At 34.2% G+C, this 15,827-nt stretch overlaps 1 protein-coding gene across 23 annotated transcripts in view; it reads right to left on the reverse strand.

Annotated features, from left to right (window-relative positions):
• Positions 1–15,827, reverse strand: part of TENM3 (teneurin transmembrane protein 3) — a 1,330,479-nt gene that overhangs the window by 811,755 nt on the left and 502,897 nt on the right. For 22 of the 23 annotated variants that reach the window (XM_032108354.1, XM_032108357.1, XM_032108355.1 and 19 more), the window contains one exon: positions 3,307–3,472. The gene's annotated coding sequence lies outside the window, so the exon portion shown is untranslated. The remainder of the gene's footprint in view (positions 1–3,306; positions 3,473–15,827) is intronic. The other variant, XM_032108353.1, reaches the window with a different exon arrangement.

Consider the following 15,827-nt stretch of genomic DNA (forward strand, 5'->3'; position numbering starts at 1 on the left):
GTATCTTTTCTAATGCCTGCATATTTTAGCCTTACCTAAGGCTAAAATTGCAGTCTGTATGTATGTCCTAACTCCCTTCACTTAGCAATTTTTTAGCTGGGTGATTGTCAAGTGCTAAGCAAATCGGAGAAAAAAAAGCAAATCTTAAAGATAATTAAGACTCTTACAAGTTTCAAGGATGGAGATCTAAATTAATATCCCCAGGGACAGGAACATGGATAGGAGACGGCTGGGCTACTCAGCATTCAGGGAGGTGCAGACTAAGCACAGCTCTATTGTTTGTGAGGCAAAGAGAGTAATACGGGGAATAGGGAAATCAGGGTTGCAGTTGAAATTGGTGACCTTAGAGTACAAAGAAAACAAGATTTCCAGAGGAAAGCTGGCTTTATTAGTTCTACCTCCTTAAGCCATGTTTCTGCTACTTGGCAGACTATGCAACTTTTCCATGATTCCAGTTACATCAGATTCCTAAGAGTTTAGATACAAGAAAAATAAAAACAAAAGAAAAACCATATAGAGTGAAAGAAAAATGTACATTCTTTTAAAGCAAAGTCATTTACTTAGGGGAGAACAACACTATTTAATGACAGTTTATACTTCTGGAAGTTAATGCACTGTGCAGATTCAATTGATATTTGAACCTAGTTGCAAGGAAGTGTCCTCATAAAGTTTCGTATGTGGTTCAGAGCTACAGGTTTCAAAAGGGTAAACTTGCCTTTAAAAGTTCTGTGTTAGAACTTACACTGGATTTTTTACCAAACTCCTGATAAATAGTTGGGGCTTTAAGAAAAACCAATAAATTAATCACAGGTGGATGAATCCCATTGTGACACAATAGGCTAAAACCAAAATGTGTTTAATCCCACTTTCTTCACATAGAGGGAATATTTATATTTATGCAATATTTAATATATTTATTTATCAATGTATGCCCCTCAATTTTTTTTTTCATTAAGCCCTCTTACCCTTTGTAAAATGCCACATTTGAACAAAATATCAAATATGTGCAAAATGCAATAATGGCAGAAAATTATTGAATCTAGAACCATCTGGTAGATCACACTGAAGTACAGGGTTGTATGAAAGAGCAATTAAAACAGCAAAATATAATATTACAAATTATTGCATACTTGGTCACTTCTTTGTAATGTGAATATAGCCAAAAGTAAAAAAGCTATCTTTTTTTTATATATATAACAGGTATTTTATGTACTGATAAATGGTAATGATTATATTTGATCCTGTCTGGTAACATCCTGACTTCTGCAAACCTGCTGCACTCTCTTAGTGAGGATAATGCAGTTGCTGTGGTACCAACAGAACTTGTGATCACCCAATTACCTGTTTTTAGTATACCAGCTGCTCTTGCAAGACTTCAAAAAGTGTCATTATAACCTAAAATAATGAGTTGTGAACTGTATACCTATACTTGGAATCTGGCATGGAAAGAAGAAAATCAGGGTCCTTAATTGTTGAACTGTGTATAGTTCAGTCCTGTCCATTTTAAAAGAAAGCAGCTACATATGCAAAATACCATAGTATGATCAAACAGCAAGTTATTCCATAAAGCTACTGTAAATCTACACAACATGCTCTGAAGATATAAAAAAAGAGTTGACAGAGAAGTTTAAAATGCAAACACAGTTAAAGAAGGCCTTTCTCAAAAGATGAGTGTTCTCTCATTGTTTCATGTTTTCAGTGGTATGCAACCTTATCATCATACGTGACCGAACTAAATGTTATAGTATGTGGGTTTGAGTGCCACAATGTTACTAGATGAAAAGCTGTAGAAAGTGTATTAATACATTTCTTTTTTTGGAACTGTTATTACAACGATCCCATCCAAGACTGAAGACCTATTTCAGCTCTAAGAGATTTGCACAAATCCTCAAAACCAATCCTGATACTGATTTACCTGTGTACCTGTACACAAATGCAAACCTCCAAATTACTAAGTAGCCACTACTCCATCACATAGTTGATACAAAAACAAAGAAAGAACATTGATAGAGCATACACATTTATGCAATTCTACTAATTTTTTCCCCTCTTCTTTCTCTTCACTGTGTTGCCTGATTACTAGTAGTCACAGAAATTAGTGACAATTCTAACACATAGTTGAGGAACTTATAAATAGCAACACTGTTCACTCTTTAAGCAGAGAGATACAGTAGGTACACCAGCCCTTCCATTTCCTGAAAATGTTCCATTAATGAAGGGCATTATTTTATTAGGCTGATGCCTAATGCTTTTATTAATATTTCTTTTGAAGATGCTCTGGTCCTTTAAACTGATGTACTTCAAGTACACATACGGTTAAGAAAAAAAATAAAGAAAAAATCAAACATTACTTATATAGTCATAAATGATACATCACAGTTGTCTGGATAGGAGATAATTGCAATAACATAGTTAATACTGAATGACAGCTGTCTAAGTGACTTTTCTTGTCCATGGCTTAGTTTTAATACATGTAACCAACACTTAAATAATTTGCAGTCTTAGATCTTGCACTTATTTACAGCTTCCAAACTATTCCAAGCAAGGTTAAATATTTTTTGTATCTGTGCATGTACTTTATATTGTTATGTTTTACAGTCCTGTAACTATTCCTGAGCCATGGGTGACTATTTCACTATCTACCCATCTGGTTTCAAGACTGAAAATCTTTTTGTCTCAAGCAGGGTAAATCTGCTGTGATAGCCTCAAATGACCTGAAAAGTTTTTTCAGTACTGAACTATGTAACTTAGACAGCCTTGTGAAACTACTAAAGTTACAACATCTTTGCTGGACTGCCCTAAAGGTATCAGAATTTCTGCAGTGCTGTGATTTCACTCCAGGCATACTTCCCCAACCAGAAAGATCCCAGAACACAGCCTCTAATTATCTTCCTTAATTCCTGCACTTGGGAAACTTACTTCTTGCCATAGTTGGGATGTTATGATAAATTCATAGCATTCCACAACACTTAGCCATGAGAAAGCAACAGGAAGAGAGGAGAGATTCTTGTGTGCTGTCAGGAAATATTTCTCTCTGCAAACCAGTATTTTGAAAGACTGGTTATTATAGTTTGGACAGTTAGGACATGGCAGTGTTCTATAAATGCTTGTAAGTCTAGAGAAATAAGTGATGCTAAATAACTCAAGTTATTATTTAAAGAAGGGGGAAAAAACACTCCACAAGCCACATCTGCATATGTAGGGTTTTTTGAAACTTGGAGAAAATGGAAACCCCTCAGGTCAACATAGCTTTCTGAAACAAGTTTCTTTGCACCAAGGAACTGCTTTCCCCATGTGGTCACTCACCAATATTTATGAGGGAAGGTCACTTGGAATGCCACCAGCAGATGAAAAAACAGGAAGAAAGGAGGGGTTTTCTGTCTTCACTGAGCTGGGTGATTCTGCCAAAGTGATAGCCGACATTGACATTACACAAGGGAAAGGTTGTCGTAGTCTCACAGTCCCAGCTCTGCTGCAGAAACAAAACAAAACAAAACCAGAAATAAAAAAATCATAAGTGTATACTTTTCAAATAAAAGTAATGTCAAAGCATTAGAAGTCTGATCTCTGGAATATAAATAACACTATAATTTTGGCTTTGAAACAGCTATCTCAAATCTACTTTAAAAATAAGATTTAAAAAGACCCCTAAGAAATCAAATGTTCTTCCATAAAATTAATCAATCATTTTAAGGGTTTAGTGGAAAGAAACAGCCACAAACATCTTATGTGCTCAGTTGGTGGTAGAAGGCAGACAAAAATTACAATTCTGATAAAAATGAGGAAAAGCTGAGATTTCAAGTGAAGATTGCATGCACAATATATGACAGGGAATGACAGGAAATTTTATAGGTGAATGTGCCTATAGCTGAACATGGCCTATGGAAAACTTAAGGGAAAATTGAAGGATTAATGAGAGATCCCTATTTATTTTTTTATTTATTTCATTTTCTTAGCATCTGTGTGAATTATTACCTACACGTCTTATACGTCCTAAAAGAAAAAACTGTGATGAATAAATAAACAGCTCTAGAAATCTTCAATAGGGTCCTTTACCTTGCAGGGAATATTATTACTGGCTTTTGATACAATTTCTGCTGCAGGGAAAGACTTTCAAAGCTCAGAATGCTGAAGTATTGCCAGGCACTCAAAGACCCCCTGCTGTGCGCGTCAAACTAAGAAATCTCTCTGAACTTGTCGAATTAAAAGTCATCTCTCTCTCTCTGCAACCCCTGCATGAGCTGGGAAGCTCTGTCCTCATTTTTTTACGCCTTCCACGATAAACAAATGGAGCCTGAAGCATCTTTATTCTTTTCAGGCACATAATTAAAATTCTTTTAAAAATGTAATTGAAGGCAATGAATTTCAAAAGGAGGTTCTAGTTAACAACGAGGCTAGAACAGTTTCAGTAGACCATACTACTTCACCATTCAATTTTCTTTCAAAGGTAAAAGCAAAACAGTTTGCTATGATCCTGGGTGTATTTTTTTTTCTTTTTTTGAATTTTGTTTGTACATCAGTAGGTTGCACCAAACCTAAACATCTCAGCAGGATTTATGCTTTCTGGAATGTCGTAAGACTTAATTATTGGAAGAGCAAAGAGAAGTATACTATCAAAATATGAACAAAGCAGAAAATATTCTTGGTTTCTCAAAATCATGATCTATATATCCCCTAAAAATTTAAGAATATACTTATTGAAGTATTTGTATTTTCTTGGCAACCCTCACTCATTCATCCAAACAACTGTAAATATTCACAACCTTGCAAACTTTAAAAAATCGGATAATGCATAGAATGTTACTTTTCTGTGATGACTATTGCTTTAAAACATTGTAATGATTGGTTACAATAGGCATGTTTGATGTTGCCAAGAAAAGAGCAATTGCTGATATAATTAATGATTTCAAATGAATATAAAAGGAACAAAAAACTATCTCCTTGGATTTGAATCCCAGGGATTATCACATAAAATTAACTTAAAGGAGGTAGGAGACAAGACAGTGTTTCAGAAAGTCATCACTAAGGTGACTTCCTAGAGAGCTTAAAATCTAAACCAAATGTTTTTTAACATCTCTTTTAGAGTTACTTTCAGTACTGCTCTCTGTTGGAAGCAAAAAACTTCAGTTTTCACCCTCTTTCTCCATGCTATGTTTTTAAAACTGTACTTCTGGCTACAAATGACCATATGAAGTGTAGTTTTTTGGGTTTTTCGCCAGAGAGACTAGAGATTGAGATGTCTTAAGGAAAGTTATTTACAATTCTTGTAGCATTAAAAAAAACCCCAAAAAAAGCAAGGAAGCACTACTCCCAAAACTTTTGGGTAGCACTCTGCCTCTGATAGTCATGATGCCTCTGGGAGACCTAAGACAACACAGCTAACAAAGCTGCTTTTCACCCTTGGAGGGGGAAGTATGTGTTCTGCATGGGTCAACAACTGTTCTGACTAGTAGAGAGGTAGTAAAAGGACCCAGTCAGCTCAACTGGAAAAGGCAATGCTCTTCAAGTCAGATGTTATTTCTTTCCTGGATTTTTTGTTTTTGGTTGTGTTTTACCTAAAACCTGGTGCAGCATAGGGCACAGCCCACTCCAGAGGTCATGCTGAATAGGCAACACAGAGAACGGTGCACCAAGGTTGACCCTCTCTATTTTCTGCTGTTGTCTCACATTTCATCAGCGGGTTTGAAACATTCAGATTCCCACATGACTTCATTTCACATCAAGAACATGTAACATACAACTTTCACAGATTGCACAGAGCCCACACATTATGCTCCAATCCGGACAAAATTCCTAACCAATAATGGTCCTATCTTAGATCCAGTAAGACACCATACCAGCACAAAGCAGCATGACCAAAGGCTATGGCATGTATTTCTACCAGTGCCTTGTTTACATGGGTGCAGTCTACTGTAAAAATCAAAAGAATAAGGCGGTCCCTACTATGCCTTGTATCTTTATAAGGAAAAAGGGAATTCTTCTTAGCCTTCCCTCCAGAAAACTAATGACAGTGTATTTATCATGTTTATTTTTAATTGTGTACAGTATCTTAATGTGCCATGCAATCAACAGAAAGCATAGGAGTAATCAACAAGAAAAACGAATCAACAAAACTCATTAAACAAAACAAATGTAGGCAAATTAGTATTTTCAAACTTAATTTCTGCTGTAAAACTGAATTAATGAAAGCATTGTGATTAAAAAAAGTAACCCATCTTTCACCACAACTTATTCTGTAGAATGTGAAGGACATTGCACAAAACAAGTAAAGAAACAAAAACTACAACAAAGAGACAGTATCTGATATTTTAAGAAAAAAAGTGTGACCCAGCATGAGTATTTAATGTCTGTTTGCAGAATGAGTAAAGGCTTCTTTAAGTTCACTGAGCACTCACTGTAAAGTTTAGGGAAGATCAGTAGCTTATAAAAAAGAGGCTACTGAAATATGAGTCACATTTATGAACAAAAGTGATCAAAGTCTACTTGGCTGCTAGAGTGTCTTCAGTGTATTCCACTGCAGTACACATATTACTTGATTGAAAAGTGTGTGGATATAAGGCACCCAGGTCTATCTATGTCACTGGACCTGAAATTCTCATTTGTTATGTCTGACTTCCTTTACTGATTTCTTTTTCCTAAACAGAAGCTAAAATAATTTTTATAATATTTGGGAACACAAATGTTTACAATATTTATAATAGAGTAAATTTAAAATGCAATAAATTCACATTAATTGCTTTTTCCTCTCCAAGCTAAAAGTATTTAAAAAGCTGTGATAAATTCAAAATTATTCAAACTTTGTTCCCACTCATATGCTGCTACTATGACAGTGATGTTATACTGACATATCATACATTCTAAAATGTCTTGAAGATCTCAGACACCTTTTTCAGTGGAGAAAAAAAAAAAATTGTTCTTTACATCATTGCCGAGTAAGAGATTAATGCAAGTAATTTATTTCTTCAAATGACACTTGCTGCTTATGAACACCTACTTCTTATATGCAATAAAACTAATATCTAACTTGGGTAGAAAATTAGGATACCTATAGAAAAACTCTCCAAGACAGTTTTGATCCAGTAGTTCAGTGTTTTGTAGACAAAACTGCTGGCAGAGGTTGCCTTGATAATTTGGTATGAGGTAGTGCTATTTCAGAAGAGGGTGTGAGTGAATGTAAACACAATTATGACTTCAACAAGAAGAGCAAGGCAGAGGTTTTCAGCTGTTCTCTCTCACTCCAAAATAGCTTGATTTCCATATCCTTAGACAATTTACCAAACACTGTAAAAACTTATTATGCATTAGAATTTTAAGTTTTTGGACACTGGAATGCTCCTCTCTTTTATTCATGTGTCTTGATTATTTAGATTAATACAGATATGTGGCTTCTTCACTGTACTGTTAGATCATGTAGTCTCTGATTACAACAAAACATAACTTCATATGACAGAGTTAAATCAGAGATTAAAACAGAACAGTGAGGAATTCCTTAGTGAAATTTGCTATCAAATGACAAGCTGTATAGATTTAAATAAAAATATTAAAAATACAAGCATAACCTTACAAACAGGTTCAATCCCCCACATCAGTACTGATTTTAGTGTTCTATATGAGGTAGTAATCACAAAATAACTTTAAAAGATTTCAAGAAGTATTTTACTTGGCTTTTTCTATTCCCCATGGATGTGGGCAATATGATGGCCTCCACAAAAAGCTTAAGTATTAGAAATTATTTGAAGTACTTGAAAATTTAAATTAGCATTTATTTGCATGATATGCTAGTAGATGATAATGAGGAAAATAGATAGTCAATAAAAGAGATCCTAGGTTATTTATTGTGCACTTAATCCAACTACTAGGTTCAAGGTCTTACAAATAAATTTAGAGAAGGAAAGGGAAAAGTTATTTCTTTCCTGACAATTCTATTTGTACTTAAAATTGCAGTATTGAAAGTAACTATTTACAATATAACAAAATTTTGAGTAAATTCTTTGTGACGATTTTGTAGAGGATCTATTAAGCAAGCATTTCTTCAGAAAGAGGTGCAAATTATGGAGTACAGAAAGTCTGGTGCTCTTGTTGCCTAATGAGCAAAGACAAAACTGATAACACTTGGAAGAAAACCATAAGTCTGTATCAAAGGAACTCATTCCTACCATATCTCGATGTATTTAAAGTTTTCTTTGGGTTGACATTCTCTTAAAAATAACCCTTCCCTTTCAGTTGTTTAGGAGTCCTGTGACCTGCACTGTATCTAAGAGTTTGAGAATGGGCTAAGAATGGACCTACTTCCTTTTACCTGCAGAATTTTCAAGTCTTTGATAAAGGCCAAATCAACACCGTCAGAAGTTTGAGTCGTATGTAGCTGAAATCTACCCTGTTTATATAAATGTTCTTTAACTGTAAAAATCAGTTTTAAAAGATTCCTGCATATTGAATCTCTATCCTGCTATTCATTCTCATATTCACAATACAGCAAAATGGGAAAGCAACTTACAGAAAGAAATATATAAATGCAGAAAATATATATTTTTATTTTTCCTCCTTAAAATATCTTAATAAGCAGTGCTTTTCTTAAGTATATTCACAATTTCAGTATCTTTTCCTCTGGATATATTCTGCTATTTTTTCAGCCAAATTTGGAAGTTCTTTGAAACAAATTACTGTGGCAGCTTCACCTTCAAACAGTACAGAGCAAGCCACTGATGGCACAGAGTGTATCTGTCAAACTCAGTGCTTAAGAACAGAATGGGAAACTGACACAGTTATGACAGGCAAACACTTCACACCAGCAAGAACTTTATGTTGATTATTGCATACTCTTGGAATTCCTTGTTACATGCTCATATAAATAGGAACACAATAAAAATGGTGAATTCTGAAATATCTTTGCGGACAGAATTAAGACTGGAGAAAATTATGGAGAAAATGGAACACCTTTTAAAATTATTACATTTTATACTCCAATGATAATGTTTTGATTGAAAATATGTTAGCATAAAGAATTACTGTATGTGCTAAATTAAAGCATGTAATATTTTACATTTGAATTCAGAAATATGTGAATTTCTTGAGTTGCAATTAATAAATAAAATGGATAGCCTATACAGCGCTTCCAGTGGTTTTTTTTAAAGCAGTTTGTTGTAATTTCTAATTTTACAGAAGGTAGACCTCAGTTCCTAAACCCCAGCATTTTCACACATTACCTGGAGCTACTACATTATAACTATTCTAACTTCTTGAAATCTAACCTCCATTAATTTAGCAAATGACAGATGTTTAGAAACTTCTTCATAAAAACATATAAGTCCCAGAGAATCCACAAAGAATAAAATTCATAGGTTCTAATCTTGAACTTGCTGTGTAATGCATTTACACATATGCTTTGCTTTAAGGACTGGATGTTTAATACATTAGATCTTATAAATTCCTCAACTAGATGCATAGGGCATATATCGATAATGTTATCTCCCGTAAAATTAGGCTTCTTAACAGTTATTTCTTGTATCACTTAGGATATTCCTTTTATTCTAAATGCAACACGTTCATATTTGAGTGAAAGAGAATTTCTGGGTTTTAAAATCAATTCAAAATTGTAGCCAGGGAATAAACATAAAGCAGAACTATGTATCTGCTCATAAAAAAGCTGCAAGCTCATTATGATGTTTAGGGACTTAGGTGATAGAACAGATTTTAATGTAAATAAACTGCTTAGTCACTGTTTAGTCACTAAGTACATAAAACTGGCTGCAACATGAGTGGATTAGTTACAAGCACAAGTTGAAATTGATCACAGATCATGGTAAACACATTTTCTCTTTAGAGTATTTCCACAAAATAACATGCTCAGGTTTACATATGCTAGAGACACTCACTGGCATTACTTTGGCATCCATTTTGTTTTCATTTCCATTTGCCATTTTGTTTTAGGTATGCATATGCTCAATTATATGGCAGCATCTAATTTATTGACACATTATAACTGTAATATACTTGTCATAACTTCATGTTATGTTCTATGTGATAATTGGAAACAAATATCATACAGAGTGAGGCTTTTAGTTAAGACTTTCCTTGTAAGGGCTGGAAAGAGTTCTGTGATCCATGATGAATGGATGCATACAGAGTCAATGTTCTATGGAGCCTTTTGGACTCAGTGTGCATTGCACAGCTAGCAGTGTGTGGGGACTAGCCCTGAGCCTCAGCTCACCTTTTTGCCACACATCATGTGAGTTGCATCCAGTTCTTAACTCCACTCCTTCAAATAATCTTTCACTCTAGAAATTGTACATAACCTGAAATAACTGTCTAAATAAAGCATATTAAATCTCAGTACTTTGCTATTCTAGACTACAGTACATATTCTTGTTTATTTTTGGTTTTCTAATGTCAACAGCTGTAGTAGGGATCATGAAACAAAAACATTGATCATCTCCTTGTTTGAAGAGTAATTTACTAGTATTACCTCCATAACTGTAATATATTAAGAAACCTACTATAATTGTATTTACGGTTTTGGGATGAAACTATGAAAGAAACAAGACTTTAGCAAATATTTAAGTAAAAAAGATTTAAGGACATGCTAAAAGGAAAAAAAAAATATACCAAAAGGAGATTTTCAGATTTGCCAACTGCCATTTTTAGTGATGGAAATCTGAGAGATTCTAAGTGAGCTAAATAGTTTTATTTTTAAACCAGAAACATGATAGATTTGATATTGGCTTCAGAGAAAGTTAAGTTGAAGGTGGGAGTGCAGAGAAGAATTATGATATAGAGAAGAATCTGGCTAGAGTCTGAAGGAAGATTTCTACTAGAGCTCTTTAAATGAGGTGAATCTTCTGTAAAACCTTAATGAGTCAGGTAAAATGGAGTGTATCAGTGTAGGTCACTTGCACAATTTCTTTATTTTCAACAGATAAAAAACATGAAAGGTCTTACAGGAAGTGCTTTATGAGTTTGTCAACTACATTAACAGAACATAACCAAATGAAATCAAATGTAAAAATGCAAAATTCAGAGTCATGCACTTATAAACTAAACAACCAGAATGTATGCATTAAGTACTGTGTTTATGAACTGAAAAGGCTGAAATTATTTATTCTGTTTAGTCTTCCCAAATGTAATCTGAGAAAGAATATGGTTACTATCCATAGTGATAAAAAAAAGCTGTGGAAGAAACTAAGTTCAAGATGTGAGAATAAATGTATATAACTGGCAATAAATAGCACAGGTGAAGACTCAGAGGAAATGTTCTAACCACCCAAACTGAGTTGTTCTGGAATTCATCCTTCAATACTGGAAACTAATCCTGACCAGTGAGATCCACTACTAGAATGTCATTTCCTGAGACAGAAGAACATGATCATTTTGTGATCCTGCCCAGATCCGTGCTATTCAGCTTTCTTAAGAAAGAAGAAGACAGCAGAAAAAATATATTTAAAGACACTCTAAAAAGACTCATTTTCAAAGGCACCAGACATATATTTTTAGGCATGATTTCTATTTACAGTATTAGGCATCATAGATGCTTCTACATTAAGTTTCAATTCCTTCAAGAGGTTGACTTAGACTGAGGTATCAACTATTATTTTTCTGATATTACACTCTGCTCTTTAGAACTAACAGTATATTTCTTTTAACATTTGACTTCTTCACTCAGTTCCCTTACTTTCCTTACAACTTCCTGAAGTTTACCTATATGCTGAATTTTTTTTGATTTTCATGAAGTTGATTGTGTAAGGGGTGGTGCATGACACTCTATACCAAGAGCAGAACAAAGACAATGTGATTTTATACTTTCTTCTTTGTTTTAGGGAGCAAATACTTTGCACTAGCAGGCTACATTCTCCCTTTTCTCAGGTTCATAAATCGTGGCAGGGCTATTGGGATAAAATTACATCAAAGAAGAAAGACTAGCACCCTAAGAAACCTGCTGTAGACTGTCCATATTTTCTAATTTTAATTTACCTATGCAAGTACAGCAACCTAAGATTTTGTGCAATATAAAGGTAAACAAACCTTGCTAGCATTTAATCTCTTTGAACTAGAAAAATCTGGAATATTTTACTTTTTCCAAAATGACAGTATTAAATTGTTGTCAAACTATTGTTTGCTCATTTTCCCTCTTCATCTCATACTAAACCTTTAAATCCACATGAAGTTAGAAAAACTCTTCCTTATTCTGAACTACTGGAATCAGAGCTTATGATTATGAATCTCTACTATTCTGTCCTGTTTCCCCAGTGCAGTTCTTATCATAGGATCTGTAATCGAAATTCCAAGTTTTCTTAGGATTGGTAATTTAAAAACAGATTTCAGATCTCAGTAGATTGCTGAGTCTTTCCAGTTTACATGCTAACTCAGTTCAGTAGCTGGGAAAGTTGCACTCTCCAAGAGTTCATTATCCTGCTTCACAAAATTATTTTAGACACATGACTTGGCCTTTTTGTATTCCAGGTAGAGCAATGTATCTGTGATTTAGGGTATATTGGCCTGTGTTTCACTTTACAATATTACTTTGCTGCTGGTCAAAAGAATATGTGCTTAACTGTGTTTTACCAAACCAATAAAAAATCAAGAGTATAAAAACATGCCATATCATTCGTTTAGGAACACTCCCAGATGTGCCTGAAAATCTATGAAAACAGAAGGCAATAGTGTGTCTGACTGCCAAAGTCACCTCATCACCTGCATTCACAGCATTAGAATCATAGAACCGTTAAGGCTGGAAAAGACCTTTACAATCATCAAGTCCAACCATCAGCCCAGAAACACCACCATGTTCACCATCAAACCATGTACTCATGTCCTATATCCACAGTTTTTTTGAACACTTCTAGGGATGATGACTCCACCATTTCCCTGGGCAGTCTGTCCCAATGCTTTACAACCCTCTCTGTGAAAAAACTATCCTAACACCCAATTCACCTTCCCTGGTGCAATTTGAAGACATTTTTTTTCATCCTGTCACTTGTTACCTGGGAGAAGACACGGACTCCCACCCCACTACGACCTCCTTTCAGGTAGTTGTAGAGAGCAATAAGGTCTTCCCTGAACCTCCTTTTCTCCAGGTTAAACATAATTTAGGACACCTGGCCTTATTGAATCTCATACAATTGACCTTGGCCCATTGGTCCAGCCTGTCCAGATTCTTTTGTAAAGCACTTCTACCATCCAGCAGATCAATGTTCCCAACCAACTCAGTGTTGTCCGTGAAGAGGAATAATTGCTACCTCTTAGTTAAATGTTTTCATTCAGCACAGCAATGTCCATGGAAGAGGTCATTTCATGTGATACAAATTACTGTAAAATTACAAGTTTTGAACAAAACTCCAAGTTACTAATTTTCAACATCTGCTTTTCTTTTGACTAGCACGTATTTGCAAATTAACATCCCACTATTGAACTAAGAAAAAAGAGTATTTTAACGTAGTCTGTGCTGGTTGAAATTGTCTTTCATGAATTAGAGACAGTTGAAACATGGCATCAGGATGGAACACTAGGGATTATTAAAAGAATTTGATTTCGACACAGAATGTTATATTTTTGAAGCACCCTAGGTAGTGCTTACACACAGAAGTCTGAGAACAGTGGTAGTTTTGCTTGAGGTCTATCAAGATTTTATGTATTTATTTATTTATTTAACCAATACAAGTATCAGAGAACCTAGCTCAAGTATTATGTTACTTGAATGCTACAATACATCAAAAAAATAATACGTAGATAGACCATTTGATGCTAGAACTCTATCACTCTAGTGGGTTTTTTTCTTCATTTCTTTCATTCTAGCTACTAAATATCTGATATTCCTGTCTTGTATCTCACAGCTGATGTTGTAATTTCTTTCTGTGCAGTGCTGCGGCAAGAAAGTTTTCCATAAAGCAGTAAAAACCGTTCGGTTTTTACGGAGAGAGAAAGAAAATTGGAAACCAAGAAAACAATAAGAAATTACCAGATAGTCACATAAGTCAGTAAACTGTAAAATATATCTAATCTCTATAATTCTGATGTTTAAAGTAGAAAAGTTCCATGTATAAACTGAGACCTATATCTTTACTAGCAATGTTTGCTTTTGCTACAGTTTTAGAATAAAATAAGCACTTTCAAGAAAAAAACTTCTTTAACTCCATGATGTGTGTGCATATCATTAAAATATTTCAGGTTAGCAAATGCAAAGCTGAATCATACTTAATGAAAACTAGAATTTTTTAGACTGTTTTACAGAATTGTATACTGTATCTGTGCTTGGAGAGTTAAGGCCCAAAACATTGCAGTGTTTCAATCTGTCTCATTTTGTTTTTATATTTTGTTTTAATTTTTGCTTTTCCTCACAGCTTGAATATACATCACAGCCCTCAATCAAAGATGAAATTGGCACAGTATACTATTTCAACTTAATGGCTAGGTTATACATGAGCAAAGTAGTGTTAAGAACAAATTATAGAACAAAATGCTGAAAATACAAAAAAGTCCATATGATTTATATGATTTATTACACAGAGATTATGAAGTTCAATTGCATACCATATATGCAGCTGAATTTCTCTGTAGCTCATTCATATGTACATCTCTATACTGAGAAAAATACTGCAAAATTTATAATAACTTCCTTAATTTTGTACAGTTTCTTGAACTACTTTTTCTTCTTATGTTTTACATAAATTCCATGAAAATAGAGTCCTCATTTTAATAAAATAATATATGTATAGAAGCTTGATAATATTATGTCTTAATTCAATGAAAGGTGAGAAGTGCTTACGCATGGTGAATCAGGACAATTGCAATTATACAAAGAATGAAAACTCTGTATTTTGAAGACAATAGGATACAAACCAAGACTTATTTGCACAAATACTTTAAATAATTCTTTTGAATAATTAGTGCACACAAGATAATTCAGATCCTTTAAAACATGCTGTAGATACTGATGAGGAAGTTAAGACAGATCACTAAATTCTTCAGCCAGCTACACATAGAGCGTGATCACTATTTCTTATATGGAAAAGAACCCCAAACTGTTATTTCTAGTGTATTCAGAAGATGAGAATTTTCAAGCTATTTCTTGGGTTTTATTTTGTAAATATGGTGCTGGATCACAAACCTTTAATGCCCAATAGATATATATAGATATATTTTTATGGCTTCATGGGGTGTTCAAAGAATATAACTCACAGCTTTTTCATTGAGATCAGCTGTAAGTTGTTCTAGCCAAGTAAAAAACCATTTGCAACCATGTGTTACCACACAGTGTATCGTATTCTTTCCCTCTTGTTGATGAAATCAGATTGACAAAGATCCATCTTTTCCTATAAATAGGAACTTAAGACCTCAGCAAATTTGAATCTATAGATTTTCAATTATATGCTTATCAAAATTATCAGACAATTATTAAAAAGTACTCTGAGTATCTAGCATGTGGTACACACCTCCTAAGGGCAACACACACCAACGTATATTTCAGATGCATGACATTCTCTTTTATACAAAATCTTCTGACTGCTCTAATTTCACATAATCTATCACACCCCTCAATTTTCTCTGAATTTCTAACCTCTCCAACTTACTCTTCTTACTACAGCCTGTGAGGTTTACGAGTAGTCACAGCTAGAGGGACAGCTGTGAGATTAGCATGGTAACCCACGAACGGCAAGTCAGAAGTTTCTTCTAAATTGTACAGCAGCACTGAGATGGAATCAAAACACGTGTACTCTTAAACTAACTTGCTTATTAAGATAAATACAGACAAAAATGAAACATCTCTAATGACATTATCTCAAACTTTTATGTATACATATATATATAAATGATTAGTAGTACTGCCACTTCCT

Source organism: Corvus moneduloides, chromosome 5, assembly GCF_009650955.1.
Source record: "Corvus moneduloides isolate bCorMon1 chromosome 5, bCorMon1.pri, whole genome shotgun sequence".
NCBI lineage: Eukaryota > Metazoa > Chordata > Aves > Passeriformes > Corvidae > Corvus > Corvus moneduloides.